This window comes from Cyanistes caeruleus, chromosome 6, assembly GCF_971803275.1.
Source record: "Cyanistes caeruleus chromosome 6, bCyaCae1.hap1.1, whole genome shotgun sequence".
Taxonomy (NCBI): domain Eukaryota; kingdom Metazoa; phylum Chordata; class Aves; order Passeriformes; family Paridae; genus Cyanistes; species Cyanistes caeruleus.
The window spans coordinates 51022157-51032032 of record NC_141706.1 but is presented as its reverse complement, the minus strand read 5'-3'; positions in this window follow the sequence as shown (position 1 = coordinate 51032032).

Here is a 9876-nt window from a genome sequence, read left to right as displayed (position 1 = left end):
CTGTCAGTTGGTAAATTTAAATTTTAAATTAAAATAATGCATTAGCATAAAATCTTGACCTTCTGCCTCAAAATCTATGATCTCAAAAATCTGATTGCATTAATATCTTTTAAGGACATTGGCTACTTAAACAATTTTATTACCTTGTCTGTGCGTACTTTAAACTAACATATTAACACATTACTCATTTTGCTGCTTTATTACCTCCTTAATAAAACTATAAGCCCTCCCATGTTAAAGTCTTCTATTTATTTCTGGTATATAAACCCACAAAACTTAACAAGATTTGCCTTTCAGAAGCTAATTGCTCTTTTATTTAGAATGATAAGATTGGGATTCACTTGTCCAAGCTTCATAGCTGGGATTCATCTCTCAGACATTTTAGACTGTTCTCCACAATTGGATGCCCATCAGAGATCCCTCATTTCTATGACATATTTGTTGTCTGTATCTATCAGGTTTTCCAAGGCCACTAAAGCTGATGGCCTTCTTTCCCACCTGTGAGATTTTCCACACGTGTTATGCTTCCACCTGTATGTCTAAGCTTTAACCCTTTCCCCAGTCACAGTGCAAGATGACTGTCCCAGTTTGAGACAAGTTAGGAGGAAATGTCCTGAAAGGAGTCTCCTCTAAACAGGTCTTTTTTTGTTTATTTTTAACTGGAAATAAGGACAACTTTCACTCTCCCTGATTCCTTCTGTGTCCTCTACAGCTTTAGTGCATAGGGAGGCATCTCTGAAGGACAGTACATGTCACCTGCCTGGGATGAGAAACCTAAGCACCTTGGATTCCTGGAACGTGCTGTTCTGAGACACCAGATATCCCATATGTCCATCTGCCTGCTGTGCAGACTGTCTTCTGAAAAGCAAGCTGTTCAAACTGGATCTCAGTATCCTAAATTTTTATGTCATGGATCTGCAAGGTCTACAATGTTATTTAAGGATATCTGTAAGAACAACAGCTTTGATAATGTATAATAACTTGTTTCTGTAGCAAGCAGAGCTCTTTTCACAGGAACTTGCAGGAATGAATTATCTCAAAACACAAGCTGATAGTGAAACAAGGCAGCTGAGAATGTGGGGAACATCACAAAATTATCTGCAGTTATAGTAAAGAAATAATATATATTCAAATGTTTCTGGTTTGTTTGTTCAATGTTATACTTTTTCAAGGAGGTCAAGAATGAAACGTTTTCTTTCAAAATAGAAAAAAATCCATTTTAAAGCAGCAACCAAAAAATGTAGGAGATTCAATTTTTTGACCTGATTGCCTCTGTGGTATTTTTGGACAATGACTGTAAGAGGCATTAGGTTACTAATTAGATGAATAGCTTCATATCCAGTGACTTTTTAAGCCTTCATTGCTTGAATAATTACTATGTTTGTAAATAAGCAGCAAGATTAAAAAAACTATGAATTTTAGAGGAAAACAAGATATATCACAAAGATAAAATCACAAAACTTTTTAGTCGCTTTTAAGGAGGGGTTTCTCTCAAAGATTTAATCTTTAATTAAATTTATGTATTTTATTTATAGTTCCTTTTATTATTTTTTCCAGAACTTGCTGACACAGCAGTGGTTTTGCTAACAGAATCTGTGGTATTACTATAATAAATATTATGACAAAACCCCTCTCTGGACTATTTCCCTAAGCGTTAGCATTTTGAGAGTACATTTGGGTTTGACCACCATGAATTCATGCATTGTATATTTGACCGTAAAATCATCATTGTTAAAATATATGGCCTTAATGGATCTGAACTGGCACAGGAAAGCCAAAGACAGACCTAACAAACAAGGAGAGAATTGTAAGTATTTTGGCACAGAGCAGAGCTGCTGTCAGCAGCTCACCAAACTTATATTGTCCAGTGACTGAACGGATGTTCCTTAGTTTTGGTTTGTTGGTTTTTGTTCTTCTTGTTGGTGTGTTTTTTTTTTTTTTTGTTTTTTTTTTTTTGTTGGTTTTTTTTGTAATTAACTCCCCTGGTGTCTCACTTTTGTTTATGCTGAGTCTGCCATTGTTACCTCCTACCCACCATTAGCTATGAAGATACTTCAATGATGCAAGGTTTGGGACTGAGCAGGTTCAGGAAGAGGGTGTGTCAGCAAAGCAGAAAAACAAAGAAACAAACAGACAAACCCCTGAAAGGCCGAGCACAGAGAAAGAAATTCTCCCTTGGTGCCAGACAGTAGTCTAGATTCACGAGCAGCTTTATACACTGATGCTTTCATTTAACAACTGTGCATAAACAGGCTCAGTTTACAACTAAGTTTAAGTATCTTTAGACTCCATGTAACTATTTCCTTCTCCACTGGGGAGATTCTCTCTAAGGTCCCAGACAACTCATGTTACTGAATGGAAGGGTAATGAGGGTGGCAGAAGGTGACACATCTGTAGGAGAAAGGGCAGATTTATCTTGTATGTAGTTGAGATCCATCCCTCTTTACACAATAAATGCATTTAACAAATGAAATGTAAGAGATGAAGACAAATGATAATGGCTGAAAAAGGAGTAATGTTTCACAGAGTGATGCTGAGAATAGGAGGGAGTCTAGGTATAGGAAAGCAGAGATAGAATGTTTTGGGAGAATTTATCATAACAGAATAGAGGGTAAGAGGCAGTAAGCAAAAGACAGCAATATCTCAGATTGGAAAGAATCCATGTAGGACTTTATTTAACTTCTCCTCTTTCCTTCCCCCAAAACAGCACTACCAAAGGACAGTTTTGGAATAGAGCCCAACATGAATAAGGAAATGGTATAGATGAATAGGGCACTGTGTGATTACTTTTTGTACAGAGAGATGAGACAGTCTCACTGTATCCTAATAGGATGTATAAGTGTTGATCATATGGTGATCAGGGTTGTGAGAACAAAAGATTTTATGAGTAGTTTTTGAGTACAATCAAAATACTGACACGTTTCTCAAAACAACATAGCTTAAGTTCAGTCTTGTCTCTTCTGGGTGGTAGCAAAAAGGAGAATTGCTCTGGATAAACAAAGTTTTTTGAGGTAAATAAAAACCTTTCCAAGGCTTAAAAAAAATCTGAACAGTTTCTTAAGAGCCACTTCAACTCTTCAAATGACTAGGAGTACCAAAACTGATATTGTATCCCTGCACTCAAGGCAAAAAGCTGTGAATTTTCTTTAAAAGTAAGAAAGAGAAAAGGGAAAAATACAGAAAGTGAACTGGCATTGTCCTATTTCAGGTGACATGAAATCTGTACCAGTGAAATTTAAGGAAGTCAGAGAAAAGGTGATGGAAGATTTCAATATGGTTGATCTTGACATAAGGGTATATTACAGGGTCTTACGATCTTCCAGGTCTATTTTATACACTTCTACAAAATTCTGGTGATAGATACTCATGTGTTTGAAAACTGACAAGGTGACAATATAGTTGATGGGAGACGTTATTTTGTTTGTTGCTTTGATGGTGGTTTATTGTGGTTTTTTTGGGGCTTTTTTTTAATCTGCTTGTACTTACCAATTGTAAACATATGAAGTTAGATTCAATAGTTTCAGAAGTGTTTTATGTAGGATGTCTGAAAATTCTGTGAGGATGTGAAAGAAGCAGTGGGTGATAGTACAGTAATTAGAGACCAAGCTGTCTACAGATGTTTTTTTTCCTCCTCCACTGGTATGATTTCTGAATTTAAGATGTTTCCCTGACTACATCTCAGAAGAAAATTTAAGTACTCTCTGTCAAGACAGGAGCAGCACCTGGAGAGATTATTAAAAAACATGTCTAAGTACAGCTGGATAATATCAGGATCAAAGCAAGAGATAAATGGACAAAAGGATGAGCCAGAAAACTGAGGAAAAAAGTGCTAAGATTTCATTCTTAATGATTTTTTTTTCCACAGGGAACACTCCCTGGAATAGACCATGGATGATCCATACGAATAGAGATAGAATGATTAAACGGATTCAGAACCAAACTTGTCTCATTCAGATACACAGAAAAAAAGGGCACATTCTGAGTCCTGGAGGCAATTTTTGGGACACAATTCTCCAGCCCAGGTGTGTAGCACCAGCTAACTTATCTAGCATTGAGGCAACTGCAGTTACCAAAGGGGTCCTTCCAGCAAAGCCCCAGTGTCACTGTGAGAGTCAGAGTGCACAAAGTCCCTCAGGAAAAGCAGGATATTGCAAACAGCTGCTAGGCTGAACTGTGCAGCTTGGGGGAATTAAACCATGCCCTTCTCTTAGCTCTGCACTAAGGTCTCTGTCTGCTCCTTACCACGGCACAGACATTCAAATGTCAGGTGAATCAAGGTCTTGTTGACATCCTCTGCACATCCTCTGCTGGATGTGGGGTACCTGAGTGGCCAGAAAAGTGAAAAATGCTATGAAAAATGTTGCTTTGGAGAAAACATAATTTACTTATGCAAGGAGAAAATGGAGCTGTGAGCAGCCTTTACCTTGCTCATTACACTGTTCTACATGTTTTGGTCAAAGTTCATGGAAATTGACATATTTCTGGAATGTTTTGACAGACTGCCATTTTCTAATGTGAAGAAAAACCCAATTAATTTTATCAGAAGTGCCATCAACTCGTGGGAAAAATTTAATTTTTTTCTACAGAGCTGGGATTTTATTATGTGTTTTACCGCTGTTTAGAAACAATAGCAAATCTTTAAATGCTTTCTCTTGAGAGTGCTGGCCTCCCACACTTTCTTTTTAAATTCAGTCTACCACAGACTGCTTCTCTGAAACATTGTGCTTGTTCTTTTTTGCCTTATTTAGGTCTAGGAAGCATTTGTCAAGTAGGCAGCTCAACTCTACCTCTTGCTGATGGCAAGTGTTTTCTACAGGTTTTGATTTCCTGCTGTGCACAGTGACTGATAATGCACCTTCACCCCATCTCCACCTTGACTGACAGCAGTGGAGAAAAAGACCTGTACAACTAAATTAAATGCTTGAAAAGAAATACACTCAAGTTCAGATGTTTGAGAGGGGGAAAAAAACAGCAAAACATTCCAGATTTATGAGGGGCCGTTAAGGGTATTGTACAGGTTTGCATGAGGAGTTATATAATTTAGTTTCTCTCATGTGATATTCTGGTTTATATTTACAGTATAGAGAGAGTGAACTGCACCCAACTGTATTAAATAGAACTATTTTTTATCAGGAGTTGCTAGTGACAATATTACTCTAACAGTGTGAGCATGTCATCAGAACCCAGAGGTAAAAAAAATACACCACTTTTGGATGTATTTTATGATTTCACAATAACTGGATAGCATGACACCTAATGAAAATTACATTGGGCAGACACCTAGTGCAAATTTCGTCCTAAATTTTAGTCTTATATCTTCTCTTGGCTGGCTTAATATACCTGTTCTGATATTTTGGAAAATAATATTTTTTTGTGTATTCTTATGAAAATAAAATATCTAGGGAGATTAGAAGTATTTTTTTTATCAGAAAATAAATTAATAACACTACTGGGAATTAATTGTTGACTTTAAAGTCAGCAGGAGCTTGTTACTGTTAGCAGGTTTGGAGCAATGATTCAGAGAAAGGGTAAAAAATGGTTTCTTAGACTCTGAGTCTACAAACAGGAATGCGCTTGCCTAAATTTATACAAGCAACTTGTTTCACTCTCCTAAACCTGAGCACATATGTAAGCATTTGTAGAAGAGGCCCTCATTTTGGTTATATCTGACTGAAATAAAACCAAAAACCTTTATTGAACTTTTTCTAAAATTTAAAAATGCCTGTGAGTGCTGAATAAAACGTAAGGTCTGTTCTCATTTTAGCTGAAAGCAGATTGACCTTCCTTAATGAGAAGAGTGTTGAGTTTAGGTGTGGGCTTTTTTGTTGTTTTTTTAAAAAATAATTTCAATGGAAAAGTGTTGGGGAGATTTAAAGGAATGTACTTTCTAATAAAAAGCAGTAACACTCTCTGATTTTATAGCACTTTTCATTGTAGGTGCTGATACTGTCTTGTGAACGTTTTAGTCTCACATAACCCTGGGTAGAAGGGTACTTTTGTATTTGTTTTGCAGGAGACTAAGAGAGGGAGAGGTGATGAGTTGTGCAAATGAAGATACTGAATACAGTTTCCAGTGCTAATGGCTACTCACAAACTTATACTTACAGCTCTTCTTCCATGCTTAGAAACAAAGTTTCTTTGGACATACTTTCATGACTGTCAACTAATGCCTGTGATGAAGATAACTGTTTAATTAATTTGGCAAACTATTCTCACCCATAGCCTCAATTTCTCATTGTTTTAAAGTGGATTTAATAACTACACCCAAAACCAACCCTACCCTTCAGAGGTTCTTGATTCAGTCCCTATTTGAGTGCTGGAGATGAAGTCTGGTAGAAAAAGGGTTTTGGCTTTATTTTCTGGATGGAGACTAAAAAGCCCCATATTTATCTAAGCACTGATGTCTGCCAGTGAAATTAATGTAAATGTATGGAAAATAATTATTTAAGTATTTTCATTAGCACAGTAATAATAGCAACAGAATTCAGCTCTCCTGTCTTTCTCTGTTTAAAAGAAAAAGCATTTCTGTAGTTTTAACCTAATATGATTTATTTTAAAATACTGGTAAATTCTGTATCTATTTTCTATGCCTGTTTTCAAAATCTGAAACTGCTACAAGCCAAAGGCTGAATTGAGAATTTTGAACAGTGTTCATAATTTCCTGCTTCACACAAATGTTTAATTATAGTGTATGAGATTTTATGAAGAAAATTATCTATTTGTGCATAAATTTGATTTTCATTTCTAATCAACTTTGCCACAGAATGACCAAGCTTGGGTGAAATATCATAATTATACAAATAATACATATTAATTATTTCCAAATGACTCTATTCTAAATTTGCACAGTTACACTGGTGAAAAAAATAAATAAAACCACATCATATAATTTGGAGATAAATATATCCACAGACTGGTTTTTATTTCCAGTGAAGTCTTCAAATAAATAGAGATCTAGAATAATTTTTGGTATGCTTGACCAGTGTTAAAATTAGCAGATGTTTATCACACCAAAAGAGAGCATTTCAAGCAAATAATTCCACTTAAAATATTAAGCACATTTTCAAGTCTATACTGTTGGAGGTTATGGTGCCATGTTTGATTAATGGGCCATTTTATTGGTGATGCAAATAATGTGCAATATCATATGACCCATATGTTGTAGATTAGAAAGGTATTAAACTTACCTTGGCACTAAGTGAAAAATCTGAAATATCCCTCTGGTAAAATATATCATTTTAGGGGAAAAAGACGTGTTGGCATTGCTTGTATTTATGCTTTTGATAAATTACATGTCATGTTTACTTAGTTTTAGTATCAAAATTTATTCTCTTTCATTCTTTTGCTTCTCTTTATTTGTCAGGTTTCTCAGGCAAGTGGTGTGTGCAATGGGCAGCAGCTGTGAGTGAAACCCAACTGTATGTCACCTGTCACTTACGAACACAGAACACGGAGGAAGATGATGAGCTCTCATTTTCCATAAAATAATCTTGGGATTTATTGCCATTTATTTAGGTCAGTGAAAGCTACAACAAAATAAGGATGGCATGTACATGAAGGAAACACTCTGAGAAGGATCCTCAGCAAAGACCCAAGGCACAGAAGGAAAATTTACCTTGTTCCATACTGCATAGGAAACTTGAACAACAGGTCAGGGTCTATTTAAAGATTCACTGAGGTTCTGGGACCTTTGGGTAAAGTTTTGTTGGGAAATGATGGCCTGACTTACGACTTTATCTGGAAAATGTATATAAAAATCCCAATTAAACCCAGAAATGGAAGAAACTCAGTGCCTTAGGATGACTTTTAGTTTATGCTTTTGAATTCTGTTAACACTGAATGGTAGACTGGGAGTCAGAAGGTACACTGGAGCTTTGCATGAGCTGCAATGCAATGAAACTGCTAAGTTTCATGTTATTTGCTCCAAGTCTGTACCTGACCTGGAGCATAATCTGGCTTTCACAAGTACTTGTTGTAGGGCCAAAAATGGTTACTTTTTCTGGTGATGAAATTCCAAATCAGAAGTATCCCTCAGAAGCACACAGCAGTCTCCTCAAATTTCATTTTTTTACTGCCAGTAAAGTAGGCCTGATTCTTCTTCCTTTTGTTTTTCCCCTGAATTTCTGTTTGGTTTGGTAACCTGGGATATACTTCCTTACTGGTTGTGAACACCCCAGGTGGGGATGTCTTCCGACAATACACTGGGGCTTTCAACTACAAAGATAAAATGCACCAGCACATGGGACAATGCAGCCCATTTCTAGAATCTGTGCTCAGACACAGGTGAAAACAACCTGACAACTCTCCTTATTTAGAGCAAAATGTAAACAGATGTGATTTCAGAAGTCACTTCTGAATGAAGAGAAAATCTACTTAAAATCTTTAATGTGCCTCATCAATATTTTTTATACTGTTCTCCGTATTGTCATCAGGCAAAAGACTGCTAGAAAAGTTGATTTGATCCAGTAAATGCAGCTGTCTTTGAGGGCAAGAACACCATACCAAAATTTAGCCTGTGGATTCAGCTAAAAATGAGCCCTTCAATAAAGACTGGAGTCGCAGCTCATACCACAGAGACATAAATCATCTCTGCTTTGCCAGCAGCATCCTAAGGAAGCAATCTTTTTGGGGTCTGTACCCCTTTGAGACCACTGCTCTTGTCTCTCACAGGTTCCCTTTGAGACCCTGTAGCATCAGCTTCTCCTGAGATTCACTGGTGACAATTGTCCTGTGCTTGAGCTGTTCCAGGCAAAGAAATTGTTGAGGGGCATAACTTTGGGCTCAATTCAGTTCCTTCTAGCTGTGCTAGTTCTACCACTCTCTTTGCAGCACACTTCATCTGGAAATAATTATCCGGGCTCTGCTCCTGCAAACACTGTCCATGTGCTGCACTACATTCAGTAGATTGCATCAAGGAAAGCAGTGGGTGTGTTTGAAAGGTTAAATTTGTAGGTGCTGGCAGAATTTGGGTGCTAGTCACCGCAAGAGGATGTTAAAATACCAAGGGGGAGGGAGGAATCCAAAGGGCATCCTTAGCCAGAGATCCTTGTTTTCAAGCAAATGTGCTTAAAAAAATAAAATTAAAAAAAATAAAATAAAAAAAAGGAGAAATAGACTGAGAATATATTTTATGGTAAGTAGTACTTTCTCCCTAGGATGCCTCTCATTATTTTCCAGAAGGATCCAGCCATGCATTAAGCATGGAATTAGTTTTCTCATCTTGGTAGTGTTGTGACAGTTTAAAAAAAACCTCTCATAACTAATGTAGCCTCCATACATTACAGAGTGATCGTGTCCAAAGAATAGACTTTGACAGATTTGAAATAATTATGTAAATTTTTTCTAAAGTTCTATTTAAAAGCACATTTTTCAGGCTTAAAAGAAAGAAAGCACCCTCAACCAACCCTTAGTGATTGCTGAGGAAGCTGTACCTACATGCCTACATTAAGCCTAGCACAATATGCTATAAAAACCTCATTACACATCCAAGCTGTCTTTGTCAGCATTAAATGCGCATCCATACACATTCTGTAAATTACACACTTATAAATTACTCATTTGTAATAGCTGCAGGCTGATGGCTTCAGTGAAGATTATATGGGTTTTTTTAAACTTGGCTTTTTCTGATGTGCTTTTTGCTTATCTGAGCACCTGATGATCCTATCATGCCTGTCAATGGAAATCAAAAAAGGAAAAAATATAAGGACATTTTCTTAATACACCCTTTTCCCCCAACTCTAAATAATCAACTATTTCTCAAACTAGAATTTTTTAGTGGCAGACATGGTCATGCTTTTAGCCTATGTATTTCTGCTGAAGTTAGTGTTGAATAGTTATGAATAGTTTAGTAATATAACATTCAGAAATCTATTACAA